Source organism: Lagopus muta, chromosome Z (genome assembly GCF_023343835.1).
Source record: "Lagopus muta isolate bLagMut1 chromosome Z, bLagMut1 primary, whole genome shotgun sequence".
NCBI classification, from domain to species: Eukaryota; Metazoa; Chordata; class Aves; order Galliformes; family Phasianidae; genus Lagopus; species Lagopus muta.
The window spans coordinates 9,552,102-9,570,993 of NC_064472.1; the positions used below are offsets into that span (position 1 = coordinate 9,552,102).

Sequence of the window (18,892 nt, forward strand, 5' to 3'; positions counted from 1 at the left end):
AACAGGCTGTGAAAAATAGGGACAGAATGAACTGCTGCTTGGCTCAGTGGATTTTGACCACTCTCTGCCAATCGTTCCTGCCCCTAAAATACTGTGATGCCAACTCTCACACTAAGCGCTGAAGGTCACATGCATTAAGAGCAATGCTCAGGCTGTGGATCTGAAATTGCCCTTAGCATCAGGTGGGAAGGAAGCTTTAGCTGCCAGCACAGAGTGAACTGTTCCCTTTTCTGAAGGAAGGGAGCCTTCTTGGGAGCCCAAGGGAGGAAGCATGCAGATATCTGCAGCAGGCCACTTTCAGATTCCAGCTTCGCTTGTTGGCTTTCCCTTGGGAACACCACGGTCTGAAGCCCAAGGCATATTTTACGAAGTCCAGCCTGTCTAGGAGTTTAAAGATGGCTGGAACTGTAGCACTGTACAAGGCAGGAAAGCCCATACAAGTTGTAAAATCATCCAAAACCCGACACAGACGTTATGATGCACTGCACACAGTGACATAGATTTCAGTGGAATTTCTGAGGCTTTGCACCCTCGTTCAGAGCTGGAAGCTCAGGCAAGGACTATGATATCTGAGAACACAGGGCTGTTTGGGTGGCTCACGGACAGCCATCCTCCCCATCCAGCTGTGCAAATCCTGGCCACAGCGCACACAGCAACACACACAACCTCATAACAACCCATACGTCTGACTAGCAACAGCTCAGAGCATCCTCTGGAGATAGGGCATGCCTCTTGCTGGACTGGGGACCGAGCACTGTGTTACAGTGCCAGCCTGACCTTTGGGAGGTGTAACGAGAGAAGCTTAAGCTTGCACCATGATCCATGTCAGGATGGGCAAGCTGTGCCTGCTGCCAGAGTCCCGTCCCCATGGCCCACACCCAAGGCTTCAGGCACGTGACAGAGGACAGCTCACACAGCGAGTGGTGATGGTGTTTCATGCTTCCTTCAGTACCACTAATCGGCGTCTGGCAAGCAGCCTGTCCAAAAGCAGCTTCAGAAGTGCTCAGTGCTCCCCTTACCTGCCCAGGGGCCTCACACCGTATCACAGGGCTCATCAGAGAGCTTGCTCCCCACTGGAGTGCAGCTACCCCGCAGCAAGGCAAACCGGCTGCACAAGATGGACGGCGCACAGCAGGCCAGGCTCCCTCGGAAGATGCAGGTACAGCTGGGCCCATCGATTAACTGAGGATGAGCAAAGGCAGCAGGATGACACTGCCCTCTGTGACTCAGTGGGAAGCTCAGGTGACTCGTTTCCTGCTGGCCAGGCCTGCTCTGCAACTCCAGGCTGGAGCTGGAACAACCACTGAGGGGAGAAGGAGAGGACAAAGCACGCTGGTCCCCTCCCAAGGCCCGCTGTAGCAGGTGCTACAAGGCAGCTGTAGGTGCCTCAGAGGACTGGGGGTGCTGAGGCCTGCATCAGGATGCACGGCCACAGCATGGGCTGCTGAAAGCATGGGTTGCCATGGCAATCCCCCCAGCACAGCTCACTACCTCCCTCCTTTGTCTCTGCTCCCCTAAGCCTTGCTGTGCGCTTCCACCATCCCACACGTGAGACCTCAGTATGGCATCTGACAAACCTCCAGAAGCGACGCGTCTCCCCAGGGAAGGAAAGGGGGGCAGAGGTAGAAGGGCCACCCCCGTAAGCTATTGTCCCACTACCCATGGGAGGCCCACACTGGGCCCATGTACGTCATCCCAGCTGGGTGACACGTGTCATTGCACTGCAGGCTCCCTCCCTGTGGGACATGGAGCCCTTGTCTCTGACACAGAATGGCTAACCGCACCTCAAAAAGCCACACACAGCTCTGCCTACCTTGTGGCAGCACAAGGCTGTATGGAAAGAAAGGACCCAGGCTCTTTTTGCAGAAGCCTAGTAGACACATGAGAATGGCAAATCCATGCTTTCCAGTCCCAGCACATTTCCACTGGAGGAGGCAGTTCTGTGCTGCTACACTTAACCTTGCTGTGGCTTAGACTGGACACAAGATCCTGATTTGCTTTCTGTCCTAAAAAACTGTTGTCTGCTGTTGCTTTGTGGCATTATATGGTTATTCAGCCTAGCATGTGAGCACAGCTCCTTGCTCCTTCTCCTCTGACAGCTGGGAGATACAAGAAAAGACAAAGGACCCTTCTAAGCTACACGGAGGTGTGATACCTGCCAATATGCTTGGGTAAATTAATTTAATGACTTAGCAGAATGGATAAAACAGCACCCTCAAAAGCTCTGCTTTTCTCCTCTCTGCTGCTCCTTTTCTGCTCATCCCCAGGGTGAACAGGGCCCACCATAGCTGATTACATCACTTGAAGGTTAGGGCAGAAGCCTTGGTTCTTATACAGGATGACTCATGGAGCTCAAAACATGCAACTTCCTTCTGAAACCATCAGATGCATCTCACACAGGCTAAAAATAAAGATGGGCCAGAACTGCAGATGCGTCCTTGCACAGCACTCAGGTGACAACAAATTGTCTGAGCAATAGGAACCACAGAGTCCAGAGATGCTCCAAATTCTTGTGCATATACACAATGGAGAGGCCAGGAGGCCTCACCTTACACCAAGCTGGGCTGAAGGAAGTCAACAGCAGATGCTGTGCAGCCAGCTGGCCACACAGAGAAGGACAGAGCCCTGCTCTCATTGGCTTGGGTCAACATCCACACCCAAAGGTACTAAAGATTCCAATTGATGCTGGATGCATCTACCCAAGGCAGTAGAAACAGACTACCACAGACAAGAGGGAAGCTAAATTTTTGGCAGGTGAATGCTGGAAAGATGGTGGATGGCAGCGAGACAATGCAAAGGTCCTAAGGATGCTTGGTACGAGGACCAAAGTAAATACAGGCCGCAGCTATATCTGATGTGGAAAGAAAAGAATTTGATTAAGAACTTTAGGTAAGTAACGAATTCAAAGTTCTTCTGAAACCTCAAGGCATTATGCATCTGCAAAACCTTTACAGTCTAGGACACAGGACTCTCACGTAGAAGGACTTTACACAAACAGGGGCCAAGAGGGACATCTGCAATGTCTGGAGGCTAAAATTAGCCCCAGCAGATGATCTTCTCTCGAGAGCAGTGAGAACTGAACAAGGATCCAGCTGTCCCAATGCTCCCAATATTCAGATCTCTGAATACCCAACCTACTTACAGTGGAGATGGTAGGGTAGAGAGGATTCCTTGCATAACTCCAGTGCAAATACTTGGGTCCCATCCCAAGGGTGAGGAGCATTTCCTTGAGTTTCCAGTTACAAGAGAACCATGGAGCAATGAGAGCCTGAATGTCTAAGAGCACGCTGAGGGAGCAGTGCCAGGCCAGCCACCTTCTGCTGAACATATAACCGCTGGTTTACTATGTTTTTGAGTTTTCCAGCAGGGCATCATATCCCATTCCTGATGGAAACACTGCAAATCTAATCAAAGGTTGTCAAGCTATACTAGGTTACTGCCAGCTGCACTGAACTGAACTAGTTTCAGGGGATGCTCAGGTTGGATATTAAGAAACGTATATTCTCAGAAAGAGTGGTAACACATTGACATAGGCTGCCAAGGAAGGTGGTGGAGGCACCATTCAGGTTTCCAAGAACCATGGACACGTGGTACTGAGGGACATGGGTTAGTGGGCATGGTGGGGATGGACTGGCAGCTGGACTAGATGACTTCGGTGGTCTTTTCCAAATTTAATGGTTCTATGACTCTAAGAAGATTAAACCAGCCCAGATATAACCTCCAGGATATAATTTGGTTTAGGTGATAGCCAAACCAAAAAAAAAGAGGCTCATGCTATGACCAGGTAGTGAGAGAAGCTGTTGTCTTACATACTAATAAGAGGTTTATCATTTGGGGAGGCATAAAGCTCTCTCTCTAGTTATCAGAGAAGGGAAAAAAGTAGATTCAATATGGAGATCCCCATAGTAAAACATCTCTGGTCACAAAGCAGGCAAGCACTGAGAGAGTTTTGTGCCTGGATCTTCAGGAAGCTCCAGCAAAACACACCTATTCACTGGTTGCAGCCATATAATACATCTCCATCACTAGGAAAGATGTAGGATCACAGCAAGGAGCAAGCACTAGTGACCACCATAACTCAGCTAGATAAAAGGGCTGCTCTGCTGCTGCCAGTCTGTGTGACAGGTAATCTGCAATGCTCATGCAGAGCTGGCATGAATGAAGGACTCATTCCTCCCCTGCTGTTAAGTTCCAGGTGAATCTACCCCTGCCTTACTGCTTGTGAGTCCCACTTCAGCATCTGGCTGAAGGGAATGGGAAAGAAAAGATGGCCTGAAGCCCAGTCTCCACTTGTCTTGGCCAGGCCCCAACTTCCCTTGGCAGGCACTTAGAGGAAGAGCTGTACAGCCCAGGCAGTCACATGTGCTAAGCAGTGGCTTCCCTATGAAATCTCTTTTGGCCAAATTGCACCTGAGCTCTGGGCAGAGAGGCTCTGTACTGCAGTTCTCCCAAGGCACAACTTTTTGAGGTGAAGGACAGCAAGCAGCAGAGAGTAGCAGTTGGGAAATCCTCCTGCTCAATGCTGCTGGCAGAGAGAAGTACAAGTTCAGTGAGCAGCACAGACAGCAAGTTCCCAAGGGCTTAAAATACATTGCCCTCAAGCTTGCAATGTTGCGCAGGGGTCAACAGTCTTAGCAGCACAGGTGACAGGCACCCTGGCTTTTCCAGTCTAGTGACACCTGTTGCATAGAGCGATGGAGGAGAGGATGGAGGAGAGGCAGGAGGGAGGCACTGTGGTCCTAGGTCTCCACAAAGAATCCTGAAGGAGGAAAAAAAACAATACCAATTGAACAGGTGCTAACCTGAGTGTAGGGATGAAGCAGAACAGAACAGCAGCTCTCAGCAGCGTGGTTTTGGGGATGCTTGCTCTGGCTGTGTTGGGTCACCTGGAGAGACAAAGGTAACGTGCAGAGATACATGTTAGACTCAGCAGAGAAACAATTTGCCTGTACAAGACAACTTTACCAACACTGTCTGGTAAGCAACCACTCACATTCTAAACCAAGAAGTTTGACAGCACGGCACAGAGCTGAGAAACCCTGAGCAACCCAGTACTGTGATGATTCTGTATGCTCTTTCACCCTTCCTACAGCTGCCCCTACAACCAGGCCCCTGCCATTGTCACCCTAATCACCCACGTGAGTCCAGATTGGTTCCCTCAGAGAGCATGAGCTGGCTTCCAGAGGCCACTGCTGCTGTCATGCCCTTATCCCAAGTGCAGTGGGAAGCCTTGGCTTTACTCCTTTCTACCTCCACAGTTGTACTTTGCTCCACCTCTGTGGGTGCGCTGGCATTTTGTTAGCTGTTAGCTTTGTGAGGCTCTCTGTACTCTGCCCACCAGATCTCACAGCAGAGCTGAGGCAGAAAAGGACCAAACACTGCTGCTGGGGAAGTTGGGGCCCTTGGCAACTCAAACTCACGCAATCAAATGCTGCAGCGTTTCCCAGGCTACAGCAAAGGGGGAAAGCAACAACCACTTAACAGAAGCCTTCATGAGGCCAGCCAGAACTGCCACAAAGACGCTGTTTAAGGCTCCTCCCCATGCAAGTATAGGCTACAGAGACAATGCTGTGCAAGAGTGAGAGCTAGGTCCTTGAAAACCTAGCTTGATGGGACCAGCCCACTCCAAATGAAATCTGGAGTTCCCTGAGCCACAAGGACGATCAGCAGAAGCGGGCAAAGAGCAGCCCTTCTCTTCAGCCCTGGGTACCACTCTGTACCTCCAACCTCAACAACTGCTGCCGAGTGGCTGCACTGGCAATGCCCTGCCAGCATGGGGTGGGGGAGTCAGCTCTCAGACAAAGAGAGGCACCCCCACGTTGGATTCCTGGAGCACCAATCTGTAAAATGACCACAAAGCCACCCAGAAAAATTCTGCTTGATGGTACCCGTGTCCATACTATTAGCATGTCAATCTGCACCAGCACCCAAGGAGAGGTGCTGCCAGGACACTGCACTGCTCAGTGAGGTTTGTGAGGGACAAAGATTTTCAAGGAAACTTACGAGTCAAAGAAAACTGCAAACCGCAAAGTTTGTGAAACCAGGTTTTCTGGGGCCTATAGCCATTTGACTTGCTTGCTCAAAACAGAGAAATGGAAAAACAAAGGAGAAGAGCTGATTAGAAAAGATGGCTCTGGGGAGCAGAGGGGCCAGATGCTGCAAACATGATGGATGGGAAATGTGCAGCTGCATTACAAGGACCCACACCACTGGAAGGGTTGCTGGGTGCAACGCCAGTTGGACAGCAATCAGAATACCCCACAGAAGACTTCCACTGCCAAATCACCCACAACGACACCTGCTGTGAGCCATCTGTTAACATACAAATGGGTCCCTTTGGGATTTCACCCACATTGCCCTTCACACCTGTCCAGTTTCAGATTCAACTCGTTAAGGCCTCCAGCCATAGAAGGCTTCAATAACTTAATCACAGTTACAATGACAGCCTTCATGAGAATGCTAAACCAATACGGCTTAACCTTTTCCTTTCTCATCTTTTGTCACACATGTAAGTTGACACATCTTCTCCTTCTGTATCCAGAGAGTACTCTGAGCCCCCAGATGTTGTGGAAATCCACACTGCATGACAATACTACCAAACTAGCATGAGGAGAAATCAAGCAGCCCAGAACAACAAAGGCAGGCACAGGACTGGGGATGTGTTGGGAGACTTAGAATCACAGAATAGTTTGGTTTAGAAGGGGCCCCAAGGCCAACCCCCTGCTGTGGGCTGGTTGCCCACACCAGATCAGGCTGCCCATAGTCTCATCCAACCTGGTCTTGAATGCCTCCAGGGATAAGGCACCCACAGGTTCTCTGAACAGCCTGTGTCACTGTCAGCCTTGGGACACTGACTTTCAGGAGTCAAATCAGCAACTACCCCCTCATACTGCCCATAGACTCAGGAACAGTCATTAAGCCTGAAAAGAACAGGTCAGGTGTCCATGCCCTCTGCTAGCAGCACAGCAAGGCTGAGGCTGAAGGCCAGTACCAGACAGAGAGGATGAGGACAGCAAAACTTATGAGCTGCCCTCTCTTTCTAGGCCAGCTGAACCTGGGGAGAGAACTCCCTCCCCTTTCCCCGTACTCAGGAATGGAGAAGACCTGGAAGCGCCAGGAGAATGCAGAATGGAAAGCTCAGCACATACTGCAGGGAGCACGCACAGCTAGGCTATCGAGATCAGCACTGATGAGGCTACCAGGGCAAAGAAGCAATCCCACGGGTAAGATTAAAGCCATCCTGAGGAAGGACAGAGTGCAGGGAGCTCCCTGGCCCAGCCTGCTGACAAGGTGAGCTGTGCCAGAAAGTGCCCCCAAGACCCGGCACGGGGAAAAGACAGCAGCTTCCCCTCCTGCAGGAAGCGTCTCCATCGCATAGGCTCAGAGCGGGCAGCGAAGGGCCGCGAGCCAGAGGACACTGAAGCCGCGATGCCACCGCAGCGTGACCCCAAGCCAGGCTCCTGCCCGCCCACCCCCCGATCCGCTCGGAGCCGCTGGACGGCGCTGCGGTGGCGGGGAACTGCGTGCCGTGCCGGGAGGCGCAGCCCTGTCGGGCCTTGCCCGGAGAAGGCAGTCACCAGCGCTGTCAGACAGCCGGCAGCGAGTCTGAGGGGCGGCCCGAGCCCCGCGGGTCCTAACGCCCTTCCGAAGGGCTGAGCCGCGAGCAGCCGGACAAACGTGGGGACATTTCCTCCCGTTCCACCTGCAGCCAGCGCTCGGTAACCTTGGGGCCTCACCGGGCTGCCGAGGTCTCCGTCCCCACACGCCCTCCCGGGCACCAGAGGGCAGCAGGGCTCCCCGGCGGCCGCTCGCATCCGCCCCACGCCGAGGGACGCGTTTTACCGGAGCGAGCCGCGTCCACCCTACCGGGCCCCGCAGCGCCGGTGCCACGGACCCCCGCAGGCACGGCCGCAAGGTGGGTGGTTACCGAGGGCCGTTCCACTGCAGCCACCCCCGAACCTTCTGGAACCGACGGGGCGCATTAACGCATTCGGCATCGGGCATCGCTCCCCACCCCCAGCGCTCGGCTCGGCTCAGCTCAGCTCGGCTCGGCTCAGCTCGGCTCAGCTCGGCTCGGCTCAGCTCGGCTCGGCCCGGCCCGGCTCCGCCGCGCACCGCGCGCCGCACCGCCCCGTCGGACCCACCAGCGCCCCCTCCGCCGCCGCTGCCGCCGCCGCCGCCGCGGCCCTGACTGCTGCGAGGCTCCGGCCGCTCCTTCCGGGTGTCCGCGGGGACGCGCCCCTCGGCCCGCCTCCCCTCGCTGATTGGTGGCCGGGGCGGGGCTCGGCGCGGGGGTAGCGGACCGGTGGGGTCCGGCGACCAATGAGAGAATGGAGAGAAGCTGACGCTCAGCCCTGGAGCCCCGCCCTCTTCCCGCCCCCTCCACGTGCGGGTGTGTGATGACAGCGGGGAAGGGGCGGGCTCACGCCGCACGGCTGCTCATTGGCCGCCGACGGAAGGGGCGGAGCTTGACTCAGCTCCCGTGAGGGGCTGCCATCGCCGTGACCCTTCACCCCGGCCGCTGCCCCGACAGCACGGTGTGCTCAGGGCCAGTCACCCAGTCACAGTGTGTTCCAGCCCCGCAAACCTCCGGCCCATCAGATCTCCTGCTTCACAGACCCCCAGCCCCACAGACACAGTGTGTCCCAGCACTGTGAACGCTGCCCTTTCAGTCCCACACGCTCGGTCTGCAGCCCCACAGACACGATGCGTCCCAGCCCCACCATGGCAACTGAATCAGCATGGCAGCTGAATACAGCCAGTACTCTTCCCACAAACTCCCGGCCTTACAGACCTCACCTCCACAGACACAGTGCATCCTACTCCATGAACACAGCCCAGTCCCGTACTCTCAGCCTCCAGCTTCACAGCCCGCAGCCCCACAGCCCCCAGACTCCCAAGGACACTGCTTATCCCGCCCCAAAGACATGGCCCTCACAGCCCCACCAACATGACATCTCCTAGTCACAACCCCATGGGTGTTCCTCTCCCTATGGGCAGGCCCACCAGGCCTAACCGCACAGCCACAATACTGCCCTAAACGCAGCAGACTCAGGGCCATTTAGGGTGTTTTACACAGTGAGTACCCACCACGGCAGTGTGTTCACAGGAGCACATCTCCTTACTGCACACAGGTGCTGTTTACAGGGAAGAAGGGCCTGGTAGATTGGGAGTGGCCTTCCATCCTCAGCCCTGTGCTCACAGCTGGAAGCAGCTGAAAGAAGCTCGGTGTTAACAAATGGTTAATGAGGCATTATCAGCCTGGAGAACCCGACTGATGTGTTGGTTTGGCCCCTCAGCAGCTGAGAGATGTGGGCTCCTTTGTCCTCTGCAGGAATAATGCATCTCTATGTGTTATGTGGGCAGTGGAGGATTAGTTGTATCCCACGTTATTTACCTCCCATTTAGGAATGCTTAGGGTTTGCGAGAGATGTCCCTGTCAAGCAGTCTCTTGGCAACCTCCCCTGGTTTGTAGAACACAACTCCACATCCAAAAGCAGGACAAAGGAGCAGAACACGAGAACTCATGCTTGCAGGCTTGGTGGGGTGAGGGTGCCTTTGTATTTAGATTGGACACATTCATTTTCATCCTATTTCCCTGCTCACAAACTGCATCACAGCTGTTTGTCAGTGTATGGACACGGGACTTCGGAGAAGGGCTCAGAGGAGATGTGGAAGTTGGAAGAGCCACTCCATGCACAAGAAGCGTTTTCCACCCATGGCATGGCATCATCCCTGGCCACCTCTCTACTTCCAGCAGGGTGTTTCCCCAGGAAGATGAGGTGTTCCAGGCTGTCCTGCATGGAGCCCTACTGCCTTCAGGGTTTCCCTCTAAAGCTGTGATGGCAAGGCGCCGGTGTGGTGAGTTCATGGCTGGGTGAGCACCTGCCAAGCTGCCCTGACGGCTGTACCGCAGGGCTGGGCTGGGCTGGGCTGGGCTGGGCTACTCTGGCTTGGCCGGTTTGCCAGGCAGCTGGGCTGACACCGGCAGGACTGCTGTGGTTGTAGTTGTCATCGTGGAAAGGTGACCTCCTCACACACACACTTGTTTCGTCAGTGTAGGTGGGTAGAGCAGCCAAACTGAAAATGCCCAATGGGATACAGAGTCCAGCACTATCATAAAGGTGTTTCTGATGAGCTACGGTGGTAGGGTCAGGCTGGGCTGGTCCAGAACCCCACGGGAACCCCAAATCTACAGTACCGTGCCCCTTCTATCAACCAGCTTTCAACACCTTGCAAAGGAGGGCAGCACCACATCCATTATAGGGCCGTGCTGGGAACACAGGCATGGGTAGGCAAACTGACCTTCCAGGCTATCAGACTGAAGGCAGGTCCTTACCTAGCACTTCAGCCACCACACCTCGCTACCTGTCTGTAGCTAACACAAAAAAAGTGGATTGTAGCCATGGGTAATGCTGAAGAGGTTCATCCTGAAGCTCTTCTCTGAGGGCATTTTGGCAGATGGGTGCGCACTGCAGTTTGGTATGTTCAGGGTACACAGTAGAAAAGCCCAAGCATGTACTCAGAAGGACATCTCCATCCCTGAGGGTTTGCAGTGCTTGGAAGCCACAGCAGATCTGATGTGCTATGCCTGTCCTGGATCATGTCAATACAGGTGGCAAGATGTGGTGTCACCACTATAAGCCAGAGTCAAATTGGCAGTGCATAAAGTCGTGACACATGAATTCCACATCAAAGATAAAGTTCAAGACACAGCTCTCTACAGGTAACGATGAGCTCTGTCTTTTGAGAAATTGAAAGGAGAAATCCTTTTGAATTTCCTGAAGCCTGGGCAAACCATTGACTCTGACCACTATATTGTCACAACGACTAAGCTGAAGGCTCAAACTTCCACCATCAGGTCAGAGAGGAAGCCTTTGTCTTGCAACATCATAATGCCAGCTCTGTACCAGTATGAAGACCGTGGAGCACACTGCAATCTTGGCTGGACTGTCCTACACACCCACTGTGTAGTCCAGCGCCTTCTGTCTTCATGCTGTTCAGGCTGATGGAAAATGAACTGTACGAGCAACATTGTCCTAGCACATTTATCTCCTTTTTGGCAAAAGAAAGAAAGATCTTACTCCATCCTTGAATACCACTGAACCTAAAGCTGCAGAAGAGCATCATCTCAGGTCCAGCCTGGAGTTGGGAAACTGGGGCTGTGAACAGGGACAGTGCAGGGATTAGCAGGGTAGGGTGCAGCTGCTGCAGGACTCCCCTGGAACAGCGCTGGATGCACAAATCTGTCCCTCTTCTGATGTCCCACACCTCAGCTTCTCTCATAGTTTTATCCCTGCAGAAACATTTCCTTCCTACCTGCTTTTTTTTTTTTTTTAAAAAAAAAAAAAAAAAAAAAAAAAAAAAAAGTTGATAAGCTCCATTTACCAGCCCAGATAGCATCTGTTGCAAACAGCTGGCTGGTGTGAGCTGTGCTGGGGCTGTTGCATGCCAAGGCTGCCTGGAGCAGTGCTGTGACGTCCCGGCTGTGCTGTGCATGCAAGCCAAGATAGCACATAGTAAACATCCCCTTAAAGTCATCCTGGAACAGGGAATGTAGGCTGCAGTCAGTCCATAATGCTTTGTGTCACTTCTTCATGGCACTCTCTGACCCTGCTGCACTGTGGGCTCCTTCATGGCTGCACATGGAAATCTGCTACACATGGCAGCACAAAGGCTGCAGGGGGGCAGCCTGCTCCAACATGGACCTCTCTCAACATGGCTGCAGGAAGGTTCTGCTCCGCGCCTGGAGCGCCTCCTGCTCCCCTTCTGCACTGACCCTGCTAATCTAACATGGAGCAGCTGCTGGGCTCTGCTCACAGAGGCCATCCCTGCAAGCTCCAAAACCTTGACCAGTAAACCACGTACCTCCCAGGAACTCCTGGTGCCACGCTGGGAAGCAGATGCCACCGGCTGGCACCAGATGGCAGTCCAGCCCAGCTTATTTCGGTGGGAAACCAGGAGGGAAGCTCGGAGCCCTTGGGAGGAAAGAGGAACCGAAGGAAATAACAGAGCTCTAGGGTGCTGTGAGCTCTTCCCTGCCCTCCAGGGGAGCAGGGACATTCGGGGGCTGCAACCAACCTGCTGTGGTGGTCCTGGGATTCACGGTTACAAGTGTTCACGAGTGTCCAACCCTGCCTAGCTGTGCTCTCCAGCAAAGATATGGAGATAAGTGTTTTTACAAGGTCCTTAACGATGCTGGGGTCCAGCATCTCCAGTTCTTTGTTCTCACCTCTCAGGGATCACTGTATGGGAATGCGGTGGCCTTTCCAGTGCAGGAATGCAGTGTCTGATGCACAGACTCAGATGCAAATGACCCAAATCGTTTATTACAAGTTCTCACATCAGTTATATACCTTCACAAGTTTTCTCTTCCTAGCTTTCCCATCCACCCCTGCAACTTTCCCATCCACCCTTACATGCCAACAGAGCATTCTACAAAACACTTCAACCGTTCACACAGGCACTTATCCAATCAGAGCCGTGAGACTTTCTTTCTTCTTCTAGAGGTGTTCTTGGTTCTCATGCTGTTTATCTTGCTCCACAGCTTCTGCTCTGAACAGTTTTTCCTGTGTTCCCACACAGGAAGGAGGTGACTTTGTGTCTGCGACTTCCTGCAGGTGTGTTCATTGATTCCATGAGCAGGAATGGCAGGCTCCCTTTTCTATCCATCATCCACCCACTCACCCATCCATCTGTCCATCCATCCGTCCACCCACCCGCCAACCTGGCCACTCACCTTCTGCAGATACTTTTCTGTGAGAATCATAACCATAAGAGCTGTAGAAACCCTCCCATGGGATAATTCAGTTGCATTTCCTTAGTGGTATCTTGCTCATCCAAGGATTTTTCTGTGTCCCTCGAACAGCCAAAGCACCTGCGTGTGGTCACAGTGCTGGACTGATGCCATACTGATGCACTCCCTTTCCTTTCTTCAGGTGGCTCTTCTCTAATGGGGACACATGGAATGCTGCTGATCCATTATTCCTAGTCAGGAGCCTGCACCAGCCCCTCTTATATATATATATATATATATTATACCCTATAAATACCCTTGGCATTTATATTCAAATTTCACACTGGACTTACTTCTGCTTCCAGATTTTGGAGAGAAACCTTGCTGAACTCTTCATCTCATTCTCTCTGCAACTTAAGCACATCTGAATCTGTAGCGTAAGCAATGCCAGAGCTGTTCGCCATGCTCAGATGTATAAATAAACTCAGAACCACAAAAATGCTAGGATGCCAAGAAGAAAAAACTCTTCCAGCTTCAGGTGCCCAGCTCTGCCTCCTCTGTTGCCTTTCCTCCAGATGAATATTCCATCCTGCAGCAGGTTCTCAGGAGGACAGAGAATTAAACACCACAGAAATCCTGCTCCAAAAGAGCAATCTTCTTCCAGCAGCTGGCGTCTTGTACCAACAGGGCTAGATCAGGAGTCAGTGCATCATCTTCACCAGATTCAGCTGGGATAAAAACACAGGGATCCTTGTACTTCTAATGGATGTGCTGCTCTTCAGCTAGGCATCCTGTCTGCTGCTAAGTGTGTGAGGGAAGGATAGAGGATAATTTCCATGAATTAAAGTTCCAGATCTTTCCTTCTCCATTACTAATCCCCATTCAGATTTAATCAGGCAAAGAGTGTATTTCAGGCACTGAAGTCTGACTTATTGCAGAACTCCCTGCTCTTGAGAGTGAGCTCCAAGGGCTGCTCTGAGCTAGTAACAAAACAAACTCAACTCTGAGAGCTGGCAGACTGTGACCCGACTGTGCGTACAGACAATGCCAAAGGCACTGGTGGAAGATGAATAGGTGTTGGCCAGGACCAGATAGCACGACAGTGATTCTGTACCACCCAGTGGAAGGACTTAGTGAATGTCCTTCCAATAGTGATCAGCTTTGTACAGCCAGGTTGAGCTTGAGTCCACGTGATGCATCTTCAAGGAAAAAACTGTGGCAGACCCAGGTTAATTTTGGACAAAGAAAGCTAGACCTAGGACAGAGAGGGAGAAGGGGATGAGTCCCCATCATGAAGCTGAGTGAGGTGGTGCTCTGGGTGAGAGAACCTCAGACTCATCTGATATTTTCCTTCCCCTGTTCTGAGGCCCTCTCACAGTCAGTGGAGAGTAGATGCTTTGAGGGGAACTAACCCAGTTTGAGAACATATTTGAGGGTGAAGGTAACTGTTGCTGAGAATTTTTTACATTGAGTTTGTGGAGGAAGACAGAGACAGACACCTGTGCTACAGACACCTGTTTTTGCCTTGCTAAGCCCTAACCTGAAGGTGATCTCAGACAGCTGAGTGGAATGTCTGCTGTGGCACCACAGAAACAACCAGAGAAGGCATGGTATGCAGAGCAGAAAGGAAACAAGTTTTCAAAAAGAAAACATGTTCAGTGTCGCTATGATGACAAGCCATGGAGAACAAAACATCTGCTCATTCCCTAACTGTGCACTGGGACAGCAAGAAGACCAACAAGGGGATGGAAAATGTCCCCAGGATCTTCATAGGAAAGTGGAGCAGTTGTACAGGCTTTCACAAACATGGTGTCAGGAGAAAGCTGCTCCTCATTTATGTCATGACCAAGCACTGGCACGTGCCAACCCTGTGAAACAACTAAGTGAGTGCATGAGCATACAAAAACGCAGTAATGAGGCAATGCAACGATGGCAAGGACAACGATGTGAGGATGAGTTTTGAGCAAGCCTTGTGTGCAAAGGGAAAGTTTCTTTGGCTTACTTCTGCAAGGTTACTGCCTGCTCCCAGCTGTTCTCTCTGCTCGACTGTTGGCCAGTCTGGTGTGTGTCACAAACCCATTTAATCACTGTTGGGAAGGGCTGGTAGTTGAACATATGCATAAAGCACTTGAACAACTCTGCTCTTCCTTCTACAAAGATGAGACAGGGTAGACATCCCGGTTCCTCCATCTCATTATGCAGGCATAACTAGCAGAAAAATGTACTACCTAAGGAGCATCGATGCTGCCTGTACAGCAGCCTAAAGTTCCTGAAGTTACAGTCTTCAGTCTGTACATACTCACCTGGCCAGCACTAAATATACGAGGCCACAGGGAGGAACTTGCCCTAGAAAGTACCCAAACTGTGCAGCTTTTCGATTAGCTTTAGATTCTGTCATTCTCCAAGAAACAAGTTAGGTTTGACCTGGCCATGGGGCTCTCAGCATCTGCAGTGAAAGATGATACTTCACTGCTGTTGGATGCTGTTGTAGCAGGTATCTGTACACAGAAGCAGCACTTGGGCTTCTTGCTATCTTCTGGGGAAACCTTGGCATTACAGAAGGGTGCATACAAATAGGAATGCTTTCCTTCTATGTTATTTCTGCTTTGCACACAGAGCCCCAGTGCCAGAAAGTCTGACTTTTTTTGCTGTCAGTAAAGATTGCTGTGGGTGCTGCAGGCTGCACCTAGCCTGCAGATGTGTCTGCCAATGAATGTTTTCTAAGCGCTTCTCAGTGCAGAAGATAGCACTCTTCTCACCAGTTGGGAGCAAAAGGTGATAGGTGTCTGGGTGAGAGCTGCTGGCCAGAGAGAAATTGCCGGGTGGGGAAACATGCAGATGGTGGAATAAAAGAACCTGTGATGGAAAGAGAACTCTCTTAACCAGGAATCTTTGTAAGCAATCAGCAGTTTTGTCTGTATGTGTATACAAATGGAGTATAAACAGCCAGCAGCCAAAGATCAAAACACGGGAAAAAAAACATACTGTCTACATAAAATTTTCAGTGTTTCAGATGCTGACTTTTTCTGCACATAAAATGAACAAATCGATGTGAAGAAAATTACAAGCAAAAGTTTTATTCCCTTTAAGTAGGTAATCTTATTGGCAGCTCTGGGAGAACATTGGGATCTCTCTCCAGAAATGCTGCCTATGCTCTCCCAATTGTGTTTGTGAACGGATTATATTTTCACAAGTATTACATAGTCATTACTTTTACAAAATCATTCTCCTATCCGCTCCCAATGATTGCCCAACAGATATAGCCTCATTTGGTGGTCTTCAGTGTCACATCGCTGGCGATAGATTGCTAGACCTTCCGTGGTCGCCTCCAACACGACAGTCTTGTTGTTTAGCCTGCTGATTCACCTCCCGCAGTTGGCTCATCTCCTTGGGAGACACCGTGCAAATGGTGTCCCAAAAATTGCAGCGGAATGCAAGGACAGCTGGAGAAGTCTCTGCACACACAGATAAGGAAAAGGAAGGGGAATGTCTTGATGTTTCTGTTATTTTAGGCTAATTCCACCTGCTGTGTAGATCCTGGTTTCCTTGATGTTGATAAGTGATAAGGGCTCCACAAAACTGGTGCAGTTTTTCTGTCATGTGTTTCTTTTGCCTAGTTAAAGCACAACAGTCTTACAACATGCCTCCCCACCTAGAATGCTACATCACAACTATCATACACAGCATCTAAAGGCTACTGTGATGTTTCAATCAAGCATTGATTAATTAGTATGATTATACTATACAACAGTTCAGCGGCTAAGCATATAAGGATAACAAACTAAAAGGTAAAAAACCCTTACCTTTGCTCTTTGCAAAAAGATAAAAAAAAACACAAGCCAGCATGTAAAGATATATTAGTGAAACATTTTGTGTAATTACTTCTTCAAATTGTACTTGCACAGTTGCCAGTACTCAACATTTTTCCAGGCAGAATTTTCCATGTTAATGCATATAACTCTGAACATGAAAGCAAACAGCATCTGGAAGCAAACAACTTGCAATAAGTGCCATTAAGAATTTCAATCTGCAAACCACAAAATGATCCCTACCACATTGAAAGGGCGCTTCCAGTCTGTTTCTTTCCTACCCACTGAGCGTAACAATGACTTTGGGTTCATATTCTCTGTTTGGGATTGTAATGCTCACACCTCCACTTTAAAAACAGAGCAACATCTCCCCAAATGGCAAGAGGAATTTTGACAACTATAGTCAATGTCTATCCTATACATTAGGAAATTTTACTCCATGTACAGTGGAGCCATTCTCCAAGTTCTACCAGCATTCACTCTCCCATGGGCAAGAGAAACAGCCTTGCTAATGACTGGAAGCTTTGAAAGCATCAAACAATTTAGAGCCAGGTTCTCCAGGGAAGAGAAATGACATATGAAAGCAATTGTCTAATCATGATCTAATTATCCAACTGGAACTTGGCCAGCATGCTGGGATCCTAAGGAAAAGGTTGTAGGGTCTCAGCTGAGTCCATGCACTTGAGATTTTGGCTTTATGCACATGGCAAGAAGCATAGAGGGACAAAAAGCAGGACTGGTATTGCACAAAAATGCTTTGAACTGTGCAAATGTCATTTCATGTCGGTTGTCTCTTGGTGGCCTTTTATTTGTAGATATTAGAGATCCAGCTCTGCCTTCTGGCAAGTCTTAGACCCCCAGCTGCTAATTGGCAATTGCGGGTATTGGTCTAGACCTCGACTTAAGCTTCCACTGGGCATCTCTGTCTTGAGAACTTATTAGCATATAACAGTGGATGTCAGAGAGGGCTGAGCAATTTCCATGCTCAGACATGAGAAACAACACCAATAGGGACAGGAAATATTATCACAGCATAGTGGAAAATTTCCTTGTAGAAAACTGGAGGCTAGATGGATACAAAGGTTCTGCCAAACTGAGCCATGCTGGGATTCTGTAAGATGAGAAAAAAGGGAAGCAAGGGGGGAACGACTCAGTCCTTCTCCTTTGTAGCTTTCTGCCAGGGCAAACCTTAACGGTGGCAGAATCCTTGCAGATCCCTTATCTAATGTTTAAGCAGACATATCCATGCCAGGTTATCTCTCTTCACCTTTTGCTGATTTCAAATAACAGTTTTATGTAACCAGCTGATTTGGACTTCCATTAGCAAAAAGCAAAAGTGGGGCTTAGTTTGCCCTTTTAATTTGTTTTACAATAGAAAAGAAAGTTGACAGAGCAATGTTTTCCACTTCCTATCATTGTATTTTTTATATATAATTTATCCTCAGCTACTGTGAGGCTCAAAGAGCTCTAGAATGGTGAATGTTCTGGTTGCAACACATGACAACAATGCCCAGCTCAAGAAAAAGAAGGAATCTCAGATAGTTAGCCACAGCTTTGAATTCACAAAGCTTTTGTACTTGCTTTCCAGCAGTGTATTTTATTCAGAGATGCAGCAAACAGTTCAGAGAAAGAGTCCCCAAGGGAAACTCATCCTGTTCAAACATATGTTACTCAAGGAGCTCCTGGGGAAGATTTTGTGGGCGTTCTCTATTTTTATTATTTCCTCAAAACTTATGATCTTGGAACTACCATCTGGGATACACGGTGAGGTTCAGCAGCCTCAATAAAAAGGAGTTACTGTCCATAAATACGACAGCTTTGAGGCTGTAGTGCTACATCTTCTGTGACTTATCTTCACCTGCAGCTTGCTCTGGTATTAAGGAAGCTGCCCCACAGCTGGCAGGCAGCCTGTATTGTTGACACAGATACGCAGATCTCATGTGAAAGTGCAACAGTCAGCAACAGAGTGCTATGCAGTGTGTGGACATTTAATGAAATAGAAGAGCTTCTCTTATTTTTGCATTTAAAAGCTTTGGACTTTTTTTTCCCCCCAAAATTCTTTGAAAAAAGGGGCAGAAGGGCAGAAAGAGGAGTGACAGCAGTGAGACTCCTGGACAAACCTAGGAGGATAGTTTTGAAATGCTAATTATCTGCACACTTCTCCAAGGAGGCTGGTGGCAAAAAAAAGGTGCTCACAACAGGACTTTTATGCTGCTGTCACAGCCCTGAAATCTGGACATGTGCATCCAGAGGGGCAGTGAGCCAGTCTGCTTGCTTACTTTTCCCTGTTCTTCATGTAGCAGGAAGGCATGAGATGCATGCTCTCTGCCTGGGCTGCAGCATCTGT

General features: G+C 50.2%; 1 protein-coding gene across 4 annotated transcripts in view; it reads right to left on the bottom strand.

The window, feature by feature from the left end:
- The window catches only part of ATOSB (atos homolog B), a 34,309-nt gene extending 26,070 nt beyond the window's left edge, over positions 1-8,239 (bottom strand). For 2 of the 4 annotated variants that reach the window (XM_048931544.1, XM_048931538.1), the window contains exons 1-2: positions 8,145-8,239; positions 4,803-4,886 (exon numbers count right to left, since the gene is read on the bottom strand). The gene's annotated coding sequence lies outside the window, so the exon portion shown is untranslated. Of the gene's footprint in view, positions 1-1,019; positions 4,646-4,802; positions 4,887-8,144 lie in introns of those variants that run through there. The other 2 variants (XM_048931539.1, XM_048931543.1) reach the window with 2 other exon arrangements.
- Between the last annotated feature and the right edge of the window lie 10,653 nt (positions 8,240-18,892).